The following is an 18008-nucleotide window of genomic DNA, read 5'->3' on the forward strand; positions in this document are numbered from 1 at the left end:
CTCTCTTCTGAATAAAACCTCTTCTGAATAAAACCTCTCTCTAAATACAGGTTTGTTTTTAATTTGACAGTTTCTAGTGCCATGACATGGATGGAGTACTGATCACTGCACACACCCTGAGGTCTTTACCCTGGTATTCATGCTGGCTTCTCAAACCCTTGTGTCCTTCTTAGCTGGGGAAATCTGGATCCACGGTGGTGAGTCATAACTTGTAATCCAGTGCTCCAGACACTTTTTTGAATTAGCATAATTGGGAGTTGCTTTAATTCTATTAAATTGACTTCTTCCAGTTCTTTCCTATTTGAGCAGGACTTTTCAAGGCTCTTTTTTTTTTTTTAACTTTTTATTTTATATAGTGGAGTACAGTTGATTAACAATATTGTGAAAGTTTCAGGTGTACAGCAAAGTGATTCAGTTATACATATACATGTATCTATTCTTTTTCAAATTCTTTTCCCATTTAGGTTGTTACATAATATTGAGCAGAGTTCTCTGTGCTATACAGTAGGTCCTTGGTGGTTATCCATTTTAAATATAGGAGTATGTACATGTCAATCACAAACTCCCTATCACTTCCCTCCACCCTTCCCCCCCGGTAACCATAAGTTCGTTCTCTAAGTCTGTGAGTCTGTTTCAATTTTGTAAATATGTTCATTTGTATAATTTCTTTTTAGATTCCACACATAAGCGATATCATATGGTATTTCTCTTTCTCTGTCTGACTTACTTCAGTCAGTGTGACAATCTCTAGGTCCATCCATGTTGCTGCAAATGGCATTATTTCATTCTTTTTAATGGCTGAGTAACATTCCATTGCATATAGGTACCACAACTTCACTCTGTATGACAGACTCTAGGTCCATCCACCTCACAAATAACTCAATTTCGTTTCTTTTTATGGCTGAGTAACATTCCATTGTATATATGTGCCACATCTTCTTTATCCATTCATCTGTCAATGGACACTTAGGTTGCTTCCATGTCCTGGCTATTGTAAATAGAGCTGCAATGAACATTGTGGTACATGACTCTTTTTGAATTATGGTTTTCTCAGGGTATATGCCCAGTAGTGGGATTGCTGCGTCGTATGGTAGTTCTATTTTTAGTTTTTTAAGGAACCTCCATACTGTTCTCCATAGTGGCTATACCAATTCACATTCCCACCAACAGTGTAGGAGGGTTCCCTTCTTTCTACACCCTCTCCAGCATTTATTGTTTGTGGATTTTTTGATGATAGCCATTTTGAATGGTGTGAGGTATATCTCATTGTATTTTTGATTTGCATTTCTCTAATAATTAGAGATGTTGAACATCTTTTCATGTGCCTCTTGGCCATCTGTATGTCTTCTTTGGAGAAACATGAATTTAGGTCTTCTGTCCATTTTTTGATTGGATTGTATTTTTGTTGTTGAGTTGTATGAGCTGTTTGTATATTTTGGACATTAAGTCCTTGTCGGTTGCATCGTTTGCAAATATTTTGTCCCATTCTGTATGTTGTCTTTTCATTTTGTTTATGGTTCCTTTGCTGTGCAAAAGCTTTTGAGTTTAATTAGGTCCCATTTATTTATTTTTGTTTTTATTTCCATTACTCTGGGAGACAGATCAAAAAAGATATTGTTGCAATTAATTTCAGAGAGTGTTCTGCGTATGCTTTCTTCTAAAAGTTTTATAGTGTCCGGTCTCATACTTAGGTCTTTAATCCATTTTGAGCATATTTTTGTGTATGGTGTTTGTTAGAGAATGTTCTAATTTCATTTTTTTTTACATGTAGCTGTCCAGTTTTTCAAGCACCACTTATTGAAGAGACTGTCTTTCCCCCATTGTATAGTCTTGCCTCCTTTGTTGTAGATTTATTGACCACAGGTGAGTGGGTTTATTTCTGGGCTTTCTATCCTGTTCCATTGACCTATATTTCTATTTTTGTGACAGTACCTTACTGTTTTGATGGCTATAGCTTTGTAGTATAGTCTGAAATCTGGGAGCGTGATTCCCCCAGCTCCAATTTTCCTTCTCAAGAGTGCTTTGGCTATTCGGGGTCTCTTGTGTCTCCATACAAATTTTAAGATTTTTTTTGTTCTAATTCTGTGAAAAATGCTATTGGTAATTTATTGATATTGCATTGAATCTGCAGACTGCCTGGGTAATATAGGCATTTTGACAATATTGATTCTTCCAATCCAAGAAACATGGTATATAGTTCCATCTTTTTGCGTTGTCTTTGATTTCTTTCATCAGTGTCTTATAGCTTTTGGATTACAGGACTTTTGTCTCCTGAGGTAAGTTTATTCCTAGGTATTTTATTCTTTTTGATGAGATGGTATATGGGATTGTTTCTTGAATTTCTCTTTCTGATCTTTCATTGTTAGTGTATAGAAATGCAACAGATTTCTGTATATTAATTTTGTATCCTGCAACTTTACCAAATTCATTGATTAGCTCTAATATTTTATGATAGCATCTTCAGTATTTTCTACGTATAGTCTCATGTCATCCACAAACAGTGACAGTTTAAATTCTTCTTTACCAATTTGGGTTCCTTTTATTTCTTTTTCTTCTCTGATTGCAGTGGCTAGGACTTCCAAAACTATGTTGAATAATAGTGGTGAGAGTGGACAACCTTGTCTTGTTCCTGATCTTAGAAGAAATGCTTTCAGCAATTCACCATTGAGTATGATGTTAGCTGTAGGTTTGTCATATATGGCCTTTATTACGTTGAGGTATATTCCCTCTATGCCCACTTTCTGGAGAGTTTTTATCATAAATGGGTGCTGAATTTTGTCAAAAGCTTTTTCTGCATCTATTGAGATGATCATATGGTTTTTATTCTTCAATTTGTTAATATGGTGTATCACACTGATTGATTTGCAAATGTTGAAAAATCCTTGCATTCCTGGGATAAATCCCACTTCATCATGGTGTATAATCCTTTTAATGTACTGCTGGATTCAGATTGCTAGTATTTTATTGACGATTTTTGCACCTATGTTCATCAGTGTTATTGGCCTGTAATTTTCTTTTATCTTCTATCTTTGTCTGGTTGTGGTATCAGGGTAATGGTGGCCTCATAGATTGAGTTTGGGAGTTTTCCCTCCTCTGCAATTTTCTGGAACAGTTTCAGAAAGATAGGTGTTAGTTCCTCTCTAAATGTTTGATAGAATTCACCTGTGAAGCCATCAGGTTCTGGACTTTTGTTTGTTGGGAGTTTTTTGATCACCGTTTCAGTTTCAGTGCTTGTGACTGGTCTATTCATATTTTCTATTTCTTCCTGATTCAGCCTTGGGAGATTGTATCTTTCTAAGAATTTGTCCATTTCATCCAGGTTGTCCATTTTATTGGCATACAGTTGCTTGTAGTAGTCTCTTATGATCCTTTGTACTTCTGTGGTGTCAGCTGTAACTTCTCCATTTTCATTTCTGATATTATTGATTTGAGTCCTCTCTCTTTTTCTCCTGATGAGTCAGGCTAAAGGTTTATCAATTTTGTTTATCTGTTCAAAGAACCAGCTTTTAGTTTCATTGATCTTCGCTATTGTTTTCTTTGTCTCTATTTCATTTATTTCTGCTATGATATTTATGATTTTTCCTTCTACTAACTTTAGGTTTTGTTTGTTCTTCTTTCTCTAGTTGCTTTAGGTGTAAGGTTAGGTTATTTGAGATTTTTCTTGTTTCCTGAGGTAAGATTGTATTGCTATAAACTTCCCTCTTAGAACTGATTTTGCTGCATCCTATAGTTTTTGGATCATTGTGCTTTCATTTTCATTTGTCTCTAGGTATTTTTTGATTTCCTCTTTGATTTTTTCAGTGATCCATTGGTTGTTTAGTAGCATATTGTTTAGCCTCCACTTGTTTGTGTTTCTTAGTTTTTTTCCTGTAGTTAATTTCTAATTTCATAATGTTGTAGTTGGAAAAGATGTTTGATATATTTCCATTTTCTTAAATTTACCTAGGCTCACTTTGTGGCCCAGCATGTGGCCAATCCTGGAGACTGTTCCATGTGCACTTGAGAAGAATGTGTATTCTGCTGCTTGTGGACGGAATGTCGATAAATATCAACTGTCCCTCTGGTCTCATGTGTCATTTAAGGCTTGTGTTTCCTTATTAATTTTCTGTCTGGATAATCTGTCCATTAGTGTAAGTTGGGTGTTAAAGTCTCCCACTATTATTGTGTTACTATATAGTTCCCCTTTTACAGCTGCCAGCATTTGCCTTATATATTGAGGTGTTCCTATGTTGGGAGCATATATATTTACAACTGTTACATCTTCTCATTGAATTGATCCCTTGATCATTATGTAGTGACCCTCCTTGTCTCTTGTAACAGTCTTTGTTTTAAAGTCTATTTTGTCTGGTATGAGTATTGCTACTCCAGCTTTCTTTTGATTTCCATTTGCATGGAATATTTTTTCCATCCCCTCACTTTCGGTCTGTATGTGTCCCTAGGTCTGAAGTGGTCTCTTGTAGACAGCATATATACGGGTCTTGTTTTTGTATACGTTCAGCCAGTCTTTGTCTTTTGGTTGGAGCATTTAATCCATTTACATTTAAGGTAATTATTGATATGTATGTTCCTATTACCATTTTCTTAATTGTTTTGGGTTTGTTTTTGCATTTCTTTTTTCTTCCCTTCCTCTTTTATTCTCTTCTCTTGCAGTTTGATGACCACCTTTAGTGTTGTGTTTGGGTTGCTTTTTCTTTTTCGTGTGTGTATCTATTGTAGTTTTGGGGTTTGCTGTTCCCATGAGGTTTTGATATAGCAGTCTCTCTCTCTCTCTCTCTCTCTCTCTCTCTCTCTATATATATATATATATACAATGTTGTTTTAAGTAGCTGGTTTCTTTCTCTCCTAGAGGAGTTCCTTTAGCATTTGTTGCAAAGCTGGTCTGGTGGTGCTGTATTCTGTTAGTTTTTGTTTGTCTGTAAAGCTTTTCTCATTCAAATCTGAAAGCGAGCCTTGCTGGGCAGAGTATTCTTGGTTGTAGATTCTTCCCTTTCATCACTTTAAATATATGGTGCCACTCCCTTCTGACCTGCAGAGTTTCTGTTGAGAAATCAGCTGATAACCTTATGGGAGGTCCCTTGTATGCTATTTGCCATTTTTCTCTTGTTGCTTTTAATATTTTTTCTTTGTGCTTAATTTTTGTCAATTTGATTAGTATGTGTCTCAGCATGTTCCTCCTTGGGTTTATACTGCCTGGGGCTCTCTGTGCTTCCTGGACTTGGGTGACTGTTTCCTTTCCCATGTTAGGGAAGTTTTCAGTTATTATCTCCTCAAATATTTTCTCAGGTCCTTTTTCTCTCTCTTCTCCTTCTGGGACCCCTATAATATGAATGTTGATGCATTTAATGTTGTCCCAGAGGTCTCATAGACTGTCTTCATTTCTTTTCATTCTTTTTTCTTTACTGTGTTCCGCAGCAGTGATTTCCACCATCTGTTTTCCAGCTCACTTATCCATTCTTCTGCCTCAGTTATTCTGCTATCAATTCCTTCTAGTGTATTTTCTTATTTCAGTTATTGTATTGTTCATCTTTGTCTGTTTGTTCTTTAGTTCTTCTAGGTCTTTGTTAAACATTTCTTGCATCTTCTCGATCCTTGCTCCATTCTTTTTCTAAGATCCTGGATCATCTTCACTATCATTATTCTGAATTCTTTTTCCAGAGGTTGCCTATCTCCACTTCAATTAGTTGTTTTCCTGGGGTTTTATCTTGTTCCTTCGTCTGTGACATAATTCTCTACCATTTCATTTTATCTAACTTTCTGTGATTGTGGTTTTTGTTCCACAGGCTGCAGGATTGTAGTTCTTCTTGCTTCTGCTATCTGCCCTCTCTTTTCATGGCTGTTTTTTGTTTTAGTGAGAATCTTACTGGGTAGAAATCTTCTTGGTTCTTTTTGAGTGAGCAACTTGACTCTCCAGAGGGAAATTTTCAGCTATTTTGTGATGCTTCTCTGTTCTTCCTGATTCTTTGCTCAGGGACTAAACAGAGTGAATCTTTCAGCTCTCCAAGAAAGACTGCATGAGGGACCCCTTTGACTCACAAATGGGGATTATGCATAAAACTGATTTGTTATTATTTGCCTCATTTCTCTAACTGATCCTGCTACCCCATATATAACTCAATCTACTGAGATTGAGGATAGATTAACTCTAGCTAACTATCTGCTTCACCACTGTGGCACTAATATTGCCCAATACCTTCAAAAATGGTAGGGTTTTACTAAGGATAACTTGGAGTTGCAATGCCACTTTGGGGCTTGGGAACCTCCCGGATTTAGTCCACCTTTAGGGAGCTGTTGAATCCTGGATGTCTAGAATATGCTCTAAACAATGGTCTGCTTTCTTTTTTTTTTGGTATGATGAAGCCAAAAACTACCCTCACAATCAAATCTCAAACAAGGCCTTCAATAATGTCAATTTATCTTATTGAAAGCTGCACTACTCAATCTCTTGAAGATCACCTGTTCTGCTATTCCTTTTACCTCCAACTCTTAGACAGCCTTGTCCTCAACATTTCCACTCTTTTCCCTTCTGCTCTTCCAAATTTGTTCCAGTGTCTCCCGTAATGTTGTTCTTGTCTGACTTGGTTTATCTCTACCCCTGGACCCCACCCTTGCCTTGCCAGCTTCTCAATTCCCTATAGTGTCCTGCGACTTTAGCCCTACTTCTCCAATGTTAAGACTCCAAGGACAAGAAACTATTGGGACCAAATTACTTCCTCCCCAGCAGATTATTTTTTTAGCATTTGTCTCAATCTGACCTGTATGTTACAATGAAGAATTTCCCTGATCATGTAGTAATAGAGAGAAAATTCCTACACTGTTGAGGTCAGTCTTAGGGGCACACTCTAGGGACTCTCAGATCTCTGCCAATTGGCTTTTAGATTCTGGAGACACCTCCTTATGGTCTGAAAAATTGAAATCAGTCAAACTTAAAGAGGATTTACAAAGAAATTAAAATACCCCTGAGGCCTATAACAAAAATAAGGAAATTGGAGAAAAGCTCTTAGATTCTTAGAAAATATCTAGACACCTTATTTAGGTCTAACTCTAGATAACCACAGGAAATCTGCTTTGCTTCTCAGCTTTATTAACAGACTCCATGCAGAACTGTGAGAGGCTATTCAAAAACATCACATTAACTGGCAAAATGTCCCTTTCTCTGAATTCCAAGCTTTAACACAGCATCATGATAATATACAGGCATACCTCATTTTATTGTGCTTATCAGATATTGTATATTTTAGAAATTGAAGGTTTGTGGCAACACTGCTTCGAGCAAGTTTATTGATGCCATTTTTCCAACAGCAGTTGCTCACTTTGTGTTTCTGTGTCACATTTTGGTAATTCTCGTGGTATTTCAAACTTTTTAATTATTATTTTATTTGTTATGGTGATCTGTGATCAGTGATCTTTGATGTTACTATTGTAATTGTTTTGGGGTGCCAGGAACCACACCCATATAAGACAGCAAACTTAATCTATAAATGTCACGTATGTTCTGACTGCTCCACTGACCGGCTGTTCCCCTGTCTCTCTCCCTCTCCTTGGGCCTCCTTATTCCCTGAGACACAATGATACTGAAATTAGACCAGTTAATAATCCTCAATGGCCTCTAAGTAATGGAGTGAAAGGAAGAGTCGCATGTCTCTCACTTTAAATCAAAAGCTAGAAATGATTAAGCTTAGTGAGGAGGACATGTCTAAAGCCAAAATAGGCCAAAAGCTAGGCCTCTTGCACCAATAGTTACCCAAGTTGTGAATGCAAAGGAAAAGTTATTGAAGGGAATTAAAAATGCTACTCCAGTAAACACATGGATGATAAGAAAGTGAAACAACTTATTGCTGATATAGAGAAAATTTTAGTGGTCTGGACAGAAGATCAAACCAGCTGCAACATTCCCTTAAGCCAAAGCCTAATCTACAGCAAGGCTGAGTGAGGTGAGGAAGCAAGAGAAGAAAATTTTGAAGCTTGGTTCATGAGGTTAAGGAAAGGAGCCATCTCCAAAAGGTAAAAGTGCAAGGTGAAGCAGCAAGTGCTGATATAGAAGCTGCAGCAAGTTATCCATAAGAACTAGCTAAGAAAATTAATGAAGGTGGCTACACTAAACAACAGATTTTCAATGTAGAAGAAACAGCCTTCTATTTGAAGAAGATGCCATCTAGGACTTTCATAGCTAGAGAGGAGAAGTCAATGCCTGTCTTCAAAGTTTCAAAGGACAAGCTGATTCTCTGGTTAGGGGCTAAGGAAGCTGATGACTTTAAGTTGAAGCTCATTTACCATTCCAAGAATCCTACAACACTTAGAATTTTGCTAAATCTACTCTGCCTGTGTCTATAAATGGAACAACAAACCTGGATGACAGCGCATCTGTTTATGACATGGTTTACTGAATATTTGAAGCCCACTGTGGAGACTTACTGCTCAGAAAAACAATTCTTTCAAAATATTCCTGCTTATTGATAATGCACTTGGTCACCCAAGAGCTCTGATAGAGATGTAAATGAGATTCATGTTGTTTTCATGCCTGCTAACACAACATCAATTCTGCAAACCATGGATCAAAGAGTAATTTTCAATATTGTCTTATTATTTAAGAAATACATATTTTAAGTCTCTAGCTGCCATAGACAGTGATTCATCTGATGATCAGGTTAATGTAAATAGAAAGTCTTCTGGAAAGGATTCATCATTCTAGATATCATTAAGAACATTTGTGACTCATGGGAAGAGGTTGAAATAGCAACATTAATAGGAGTTTGGAAGAAGTCGATTCCAACCCTCATGGATGACTTTGAGGGGTTTAAGACTTCAGTGGGGGAAGTAACTGCACATGTGGTGAAAACAGCAAGAGCACTTATCTCATGATAAAACTTTAACTGATGAGGAGTCATTCTTATGGATGAGCAAAGAAAATTGTTTCTTGAGATGGAAACTACTCCTGGTGAAGATGGTGTGAAGATTGTTAAAATAACAATGAAGGATTTAGATATTACTTAAACTTAGTTGATAAAGCAGTGGCAGGGTTTGAGAGGATTGACTCTTTCTTTTGAAAGAAATTCTAATGTGGGAAAAATGCTGTCAAACAGTATTGCCTGCTACAGAGAAATCATTTGTGAAAGGAAGGGTCAATCAATGAGTCAAACTTCATTGTGGTCTTATTTTAAGAAATTGCCATGGCCACCCCAGCCTTTGTCAACCACCTTCCTGATCAGTCAATAGCCATCAACACTGAAGGGAGACCCGCCACCAGCAAAAAGATGATGACTTGCTGAAAGCTCAGATGATTGTTAGCATTTTTTAGAAATAAAGTGTTTTTTAATTAAGGTATATACATTTCTTTTTTAGACATAATGCTTTTGAACACTTAATAGACTACACTATAGTGTAAACATAACTTTCACATGCACTGGGAAACCAAATTTGTCTGACTTGCTTGATTGTGATATTTGCTTTATTGTGGTGATCTAAAACGAAATCTGCAATATCTCTGAGGTATGCCTGTACTGGCTAACAAAGCTAAGTGTATATAACACAGACTCATGACTCTCTAACTTAAAAAAACTTGAGGGAAATCATTCAAACACCTTAGGGCCACCCTCAACTTCACCAAAGTATTTGGTAGAGATACTTGTGGCTATTGGGGAAAGGAAACTAAAAGAACACCCCAGGACAAAAAGACAATAACTTCAGAGTCTCAGTGACTTCCCTCTGAGAGATCTGCTCTTGTCTGCCCTCAAATACTCTTAAATAGGTTAGAAGAAATAATAACTGCAGTCAATGGGCAATCCACCACCTTTCTGGTAGGCACTGGAGTCACCTGCTCCACATTTGACACCTCACAATTCTCCACCCTTATCCCTCAGAGTACACAAACAATCTCTGAGGTGCAGTTAGATAATTCACCACATGTTTTATCCCTTATGTCCTTTCTATATCTCTTGGGCCTCATGCTGCCCCACATAGCTTTTCATTAAGTTCCACCATTCAGTTCGTCTAACAGGCAGAGACTTGCATTCTAATTAGAATTTTAATATTTCATGTTCACCTCAGGTACTTACCCTTGAAGCCCAGGATTCCTCTCCCACTCATCTTCGTTCTCTGACAGCCCTAATAGATAACCCCAGTTTTCTTGCCCCTTTTACAGTTCCCAAGCCATTCACAATTCCCACATTCAAGGCATGTTTACTTACATTCCTGACTCACTTGGGGCTATAGGAACAATAGACTTAGGCCATATCTGGGAGACAAAGTTCTTAAAGGTGGATGTAGACCTCACTATGTCCTCCCAAATACCATCCTGTCTTTCATCCTGTCCTCCAGTGCCGCTCATTTTATCACTGTTGGTTTATACTTCACTTTCTTCAGCATATCTTTTCATTCTAATTCCCAATACCTATTTACTTTTACATGGGAAAATCAACAATACACTTGAGCACCAAGGAATTACAGAAACCCCCACACATTTTTCCTGGACGTTAAGTGAAAATATAAAAGACTTGATCTTCCCTTGTAATTAAACCTTCATTCAATATGTAGATGACCACCTTCTTTGTTCTAAGACATTCAGCAAATCTCTACATGACATCCAATACTTATTAAAAGACTACTCTAAGCAGGGCCATAAGGTCTCAAGTGATAAAGTTCAGCTCTGCTGCCCCCAAGTCCACTATTTAAGTCATGATATTCCCTCTGAAAGAAAAACCTGATCCCCAGATCATATCAAGACCAGACTTAACAGCCTCCTATCTGAACCAAGAGACAACTTCAAGGCTTTCTGGAACTGATTGGCTATTGTAGAATGTGTATTCCTACCTTCTCTGCTAGAGCATCCCCTTTATATGGCATGACTAAAAAAACTTGTGTCTGAACCTCTAAAATGGGACTCGCCTACTATAACATCATTTGAATCCCTAAGTTCTCCCTTTGTTCCACCCCACTTAGGGCTTCCTGACTACTCTTTGCCATTCTTCCTATTTGTTCATAAAAGAAGAAAATGCCATAGGGGTCCTTTCTCAAAAACATAATGGAAATCAGAGGTTAATCAGATATTTTCCTCTTACCCGGCATCCTACAGCTCAAGTTTCCCCTCCTTGCTTGCTAGCAGTAGTGGCAACTGCACAATTAGTTCAAACCACAGCTGACCTTGTGCTAGGTCATACCCTGAACATTTTATGTCCCTTATGCAGTTTGGACCCTTCTCGTAACTGAAAATACCCAACACTTTTTGAACTCTCAGTTCACCTGTTATGAAATTCTTCAGCTTTTTCCTTCCACATCACTATCCACCCATGTCAAAGTCTCAATCCTGCCACTTTCCTTCCTCTCTCAATGGAAGAATAACTGCATGATTCTATTATGGACACTCAAGCCTCAATCCTCTCCCATCTTGGCCTTTTAGAAGTCTTCCTTGCAAACCCAGACCTTACCCTCTTTGTTGATGGCTCCTATCTCTATATCTCAGAAGGAAATGTTCAGGCTGTATATGCCACTACAAATTTTCAAAATCCCAGAAAGTATAAGTCTTTATTTGGTGCAAAGTCAGTTCAGATCACTGAACTTGTGGCTCTCACAAGAGCTTCTTATCTTTGGTAAAGATAAGAAATTTAACATCTATAGGGACAGTAGTTATATTTTGGGGATAGCACATGATTTTCATATGTCATGGAAAGCCAGAGGATTTAAGACAACAGCTTGGACACCAATGGAAAATGAAAAGCAGTTGTCTAACTTCTTAGATGCTTTATTATTGCCAAGGGAAATAACCATACTTAAGATACTTAAGCACATCGGCTACAAAACCCCTGAAGCAAAAGTAAATTTACTCTTGATAGATATACTAAACTGTCATAAAGCTGTTACACCCTCACCACAATCAGATAAGATCCTAAATCTACTCTGATTACACCTGATCCTCTAGTTAAGGTACTTAAAACTTCCCAATTCAAAGCCTTTGAACATTAAAAGGCCAACTGGAAACAAGTTGAATGTCTTATCTAAGCGGCTGAACCTTGGAAACACTCAGATAGCCCCTTGGTCTTTCCTCAGTCCCTTACCTGAAATTCAGTTTCTGACCTTTATAAAATCACTCATCAAGGAAGGAAGAAACTAAATCAACTCCTCCATAAACACTGGTGGGGAAAGTTTATCCCTATCTGAAACAAGTGGTGGCTTCCTGTCCCACCTCTCAAAAATATAATCCTGATAAACCTGCAAAGGTGGGACAAGAAAAGGAACCTTTCCAGCAGGACCTTTTCTTTATTGGCAATTATATTTATTCAGTTCCCTAAATCTCATGGAAATTAATATATTATTATCATATCTATATACTCTCACTGGCTTGAAGTTTTCCCTTATGAAAGTACCACTGCCACTACTGTTACTAAATGTTTGTTACAATAAGTATTCCCTGCATGGGGAATTCCACTGGCCCTTTCACCTGACCAAGGGACCCCTTTCTTTGGTAGTCCTCTAAGCAATCCAGTAAGTTCTTCCCTTATCCCCAAATGACACTAATTCTATCATTCCCAGTCATCTGGAATGATAGAGTTAATGGACTATTAAAATTAAAACGTACAAAACTGATGAAAGAACTCAATTTCCTACTGCTTAAGGTTTTATCTTTAGCCCTGATTGCTCTCTGAGCCTCTCTATATGGGTCACAGCAACTGACCCTATATGAAATAATAACTGAATGACCCATAACAATCCCCTATTCTGTATGGGCTCTTGAAAATTCTATCTTGGTCAATTCAAACATCCTAAAATATTGCAAGGGACTTATTATATCCACACTAATCATCAACAGAATAAGGCTGCTATTCCTCCAGTTCTTCCATCCAAACCCCTCTTCATCCTAGAAATTAGGGACTTAGTTCTCTGGAGCTGATATCACGTGAAAATTAATTTTGAACCCTGTTGGAAGGAAGCTTATGTCATCCTCTTTACCATTAACACTGTTGTCAAACTCCAGGGGATATAAACCTGGATTCATATTTCTCAACTGAAAAGGTATAAATGCTGCTTTGAATGGAAGTCCACTCCAAATGGAAACCTTAAACTGAGGCTTTCTCGAAAGTTCCCAGAAGCATACAGAGCCATGAAGTAGATAGCTTTAAGACAAACTGATGACACCATGAAGTCGTCAGTTTCCACCCCAGATGTCAGAACATGGCCTCCTAGGATTCTCTTAACTACTTTTAGTTCTCATTATTTTTCTTGTCCTCCTTGGCTTCATCCTTTTCTAACATCTCCCACATCACTTTTGCTATTCCTATAACTCTCCACAATGAAAGCATAACTTTACATAATAAGATTTATATTGTACTATCTATTCCTCCTTCACCAGACCTATGACCTGTTCTCCCTTGAATAATTCCTCCATCCCTGCAAGGACCTCAGAATCCATGACATCTTTTTATTCAATTTATAGCACAATCTCACAACTCTACTTTTGATTGTTGGCATATACTCCCTTTCCTTTTTAAGCTTCTGGTTTCCCCTAAATTCCTATACTGGTGTCAGATTTAAAGTCATCCTTTGTGTTATCATTCAGTGGCCCTTTTGCTTTCTACTCTAGATTTCAAAAGGACCCTCCTTCAACTTAATACTTTTCAAAAAAGGCAATTTGTGCTTCCACTGTGACATAAGCAAAGGCCATTTCATGTACCTAAAACTATTTGCAATCAAACATACTTTGCCATCAATACAAATACATACACCATTACCATGGGAGGCAGGAGTACATGAATCTAATAGACTTAGATGATCCTAAACATAATTTTACCCAGTATGCTTGGGACTGTTTATTCTGTAAGCACAAACCTAATCATTATCTTCTTCTTAATTGGATGAGATAACATCTCTATCAAAAGAGCACCTATGAATTCCAAGATGCAAACTCATGGGAAAATTATTTCACGAATTTGGATAGCCCCTAATGAGGCATAGTGGTACCTATTGGTATCTACCTGCTAATTGAACGGGGATCCTGTTAACTAGCAAACCTAGTTAGTGTTTATCAAATTTTTAACCAGACTGCCTTTTCTTCTGATCTTAACCTCTAATTTTTTCTCATTCTATTACCTCTAAATTTTCCAGGCACCAGACAAGCCCAAAGGTCGACACTAACATGTTACAACTACAAACTTAGGCACATAATAGTAGCCCTAGAAGGAGGGTTCTTAAGAAGCCTTAGAAGAGGAGGTTAAAAGATTGAGAGTAAAACCTAAAAGACTTAACTACTGCAGCAGATCATATATGAACAACCTTTGTGCCTGAAGCTGTTGTTCAGTGGGCCACTTGGGAAATTTGACAAAACTCCTGAATTTTCCTTGCTCTACCCCAGAAAATATCCATAACTGTGGACAACAACATTACCAGAACTTTCAATATCATTGCCAAAGAACTACAGAACTCCAGTTAGCAGTCCTGCACAATCAATCATCTGCACACAATTCTGGCTTTCTGAAGAGGCAAATGCAGAGTGCTTGGAAGACATGTTCATGTTTCTAGAGTCCTCTGATTTCTATGTCATCACCAAAAGTATTCAGACTGTAAACTGGGAAATTCTCAGATTCCCATTGTTATCCTCATTCTACTATCTGAATGAAGACGCTTTAGGCCTAATATCTTGGAATCTTCTCAACTGTCTCCCTCCAAACCTCATATTTTGGTTCTATTCACTCGTTCAACCTTTAATACTTATTTTTAAAATTTTCTTCTTATATATATACTTTTTTGTTAAATGCCTGATTTCTAAGACCCTCCAACAGCTGTCAGTCTGACAGCATACTCACTATAAGATACCTCTGGTCTTTCAGGGTCAATAGGAATGTGAAGGGCACCTTACCTCCAAAAACTATTTGGACCAACCTTAACCCTGCAATGACTCTTATTCCATTTCTAATAGTGTCTAGGCACATGCTTTTTCTCTTAAACAGTGAGGAAGACTGATCAAATGTTCACAATTGGCCATTTCTTGTCCTCAGCTTTGTCTTGACCAAACTTTAGTCAGGCTTGTCTCCTTCCTACAAGCCCCTGAGCACCAGGTGCCACAAGCATGTGCAAGCACTGAAATGTGGAATCTGCTCCCATTCTCAGATTCTCCTGGTATTCAACTGACAATAGTGAGGCCCTTTTCTTGTCAGATCCTACTGGTCATTTCTCCTTGCATGTTCAGCTTCCCCTAAAAAGATTCTGCTTACTTCTGTTTTTTCCGTGTTTACCCTATAAAATGAATTTTTAAAATTTGATTGAGATGCTTGCAGTTTTCTGAAATTGGAGTGTTCTTCCTATGGTAACTGTTTTTCTCATGAATAAAACGCTTTTTGAGTTGGGATTTGTTTTTGTTTGACAGCACTATTCGTTACAACAACTTGTAATACCGAAACTAATCAATAAACAAAGAAACATGAAGATGGGGGGGCTTAAATATCTATAAACAAGAATGGGAAAATTCAACTGTGGTTTATTAATTCATAAAAAGGAATAATACTCAGGAGATAAAATGACTAAACTAGAGCTAATCAATTCTAAAGCAACACTGCTTAAATACATACTGTTAAGCGGGGGTGGGGGAAGATAGCACAGTATAATGCAATTTATTCAAACCTTAAAATTGCCAAAATATTCTATATTTTATTGTTTTTATACGATTTATGCAATGTACTCATGCAGTAAAAGTATAAATATACTTTTAGGCACGAACTCTATCTGAAGAGAAGGGGAAAGGAATGTTTGGGCAGGGAGATAAAGTAAGTATAAATTGTACTGGTAAATCTTTCATTTCTATAAGAATAAAATACAAATACAGCACAATGTCAACTTGTTTAAAATCTGGTTGACAGACACATAGGAATTTATTATGTTATTCGTTGTATGTTATTCTTTGTATACAAAGAATACTTGTGTATTTCAAGTATTTCATAATAAATCAAACAAACATGGAAGGAAACTCTAGAACACCAAGGACTGTTGACAAGTAAAAAGTTATCTCTGAACCAGTGTTTCCTAGCAAATGCAAATATAAGGACTTTACCAGTAAGTCTTGCCCTGTGACATGAGAGGGGATCCACAGAAGAAGTCCTAGTCCCTTGTAGTCAATTCTCTGTTTCAGCCTAGGCTAATTTTCCCTAACGACTAATTTTTGAGTCGTTTATTAAAGGCAGAAATTATACAGGTATGGGTATTTCCAATAACAACCTTTTTATTTTATTGAAACATAAAAATCAAGCACAAATTATTTTTATTCAAATAATGATTTAAGAAGGGCATATTTGTACTTTTTATTTATTTTGGTCCCTTATTTAAAATAAGGGATTTTGCTAATGGAGAATAGAAAATAGTCACAGACCTTTAATTCTGTCTGCTTTTACTGGGCAGGAAAAATCAACGCATGGTACAGGAGGGCAGTTCCCTTTAAAGTTTTTGATCATATACCCTTCAAAAGAATATTTTAAAACTATGTATCTTCTAAAACATTTTGAAATTTGCATACATTTGTTTTAGAAAATCATAACCTTAAATAGATGCTGAGATGTGTTTTTTGGAGTCAGTTAACCCTGTGGTTGCCTGATGTTTGCTTTTATGCCTTTTCAGTACATGCAGAGGAATTTCAAAAGAATTAAAGTTATTCCAAAGACTTTGGTTTTGTTTTGTTTTACATTAGGAAAAAAAAGTATGTTTTTAATTTTTGTCATCATGAGTGTAAAGAAGTGGATGTAACTTTTTCCTTGTTAGAAAGCTAACCCCACAGCCATTATTTTTAGAATTTGTTTCATGAAATATCTTGGCACTTGTTGGAAACAGAATTTACTGAAGTAAGAAATAGGATATTGTATATCAGATGTAATTAGACGATAGAACTCATGGAAGTGTGCAAAAAGAAAAAAAAAATTCCCTGTAAGTGAAAGCATTCACATTTTATACATTGTTGTAAAAAGGCAATGCTTCACACTTCCATGATACTTTACTTTGGGGAGTCAAATGAAAGAGGTTGCAACTGTTTAAAAAAAAAAAAAAAAGACTGTGCAAAGACACAGTTCTATTAAGCAAATTTAGAAATGTAAATTTGGCCTGAAATGCACTCAATTCTTAGCTATGCCAGTCACTAAATAAGTATGTGAACATGGGTAAATTACTTAACTTCTCTAATCCTCCACTTCTCAGGTTGGTGAAAAATAAAGGCAGTAATAAATATATTATATATAATATTTATATTATAATATATAATATATTTATACACAGTATAAAGGCAGTAATAAGGGCAGTTGTATATTTTATAAATGTGAGGTGCTGGTGTTAGCCTACTGGCATCTAAATTGTGGAAAACTTTATTTTTGTTTATCTGATAGATAATAGGATATTATTATTTCCCTAGGAAGAATAATTTTAACATGAAACAATGGATGCGCATATTTTTTGGTAAATAATTTTGATAATACTTGTCTCACCTGAAATACTATGTATATCCATAAACACAATTATTACAGGAGTCAACGGTACATGAGTATATGTGCTCTTGGAGGGAGACAGTGTTAGGAAGAGAAAACACTAAAAAACAAAGTAAGATAAAACCAAGCCAAACAAACTAACAGAATTAATGTTTGAACCACAGAAATTTATCTAGGTTTTATTTTTCTCAGGATTCCTGGTTAACAAACAAACAAAATGACTTGGACGGGGGGAACAGTACCAATAAATCAACAAAAGAGAAATAGGCTACTGAGTACCTAAGAAATCTGTCAAAATGCTTTTATTTATATCCATAGAAAATGTACTATTTATTGTTCATCAGCTTCTCAACCTTAAAAAACTTAGCAAGTACAAACTAAACAGAAGAGTCTTCCAATGATGAAGGTAGCTTGAGCAACAAAAAGAAAAACTAGAAATTGATGGAAAAGGAGAAGACAAAAATTATAAATTTGAAAATAAAATGTAATTTTTTTAACTAAAAAATCTGAGGCCAGATACTATATAATACAATCACCAAAGAGCATTAAAAATAGCATATGAAT

The 18008-nt window shown here is 36.6% G+C and overlaps 1 long non-coding RNA gene across 1 annotated transcript in view; it reads right to left on the bottom strand.

Annotated features, from left to right (window-relative positions):
- The window catches only part of LOC309612528, a 368024-nt gene that overhangs the window by 30647 nt on the left and 319369 nt on the right, over positions 1–18008 (bottom strand). Inside the window, exon 2 of the long non-coding RNA XR_014235251.1 lies at positions 35–1745. This is a non-coding gene — a long non-coding RNA (uncharacterized lncRNA). The remainder of the gene's footprint in view (positions 1–34; positions 1746–18008) is intronic.

Source organism: Balaenoptera borealis, assembly GCF_965194805.1.
Source record: "Balaenoptera borealis genome assembly, chromosome: 15".
NCBI classification, from domain to species: domain Eukaryota; kingdom Metazoa; phylum Chordata; class Mammalia; order Artiodactyla; family Balaenopteridae; genus Balaenoptera; species Balaenoptera borealis.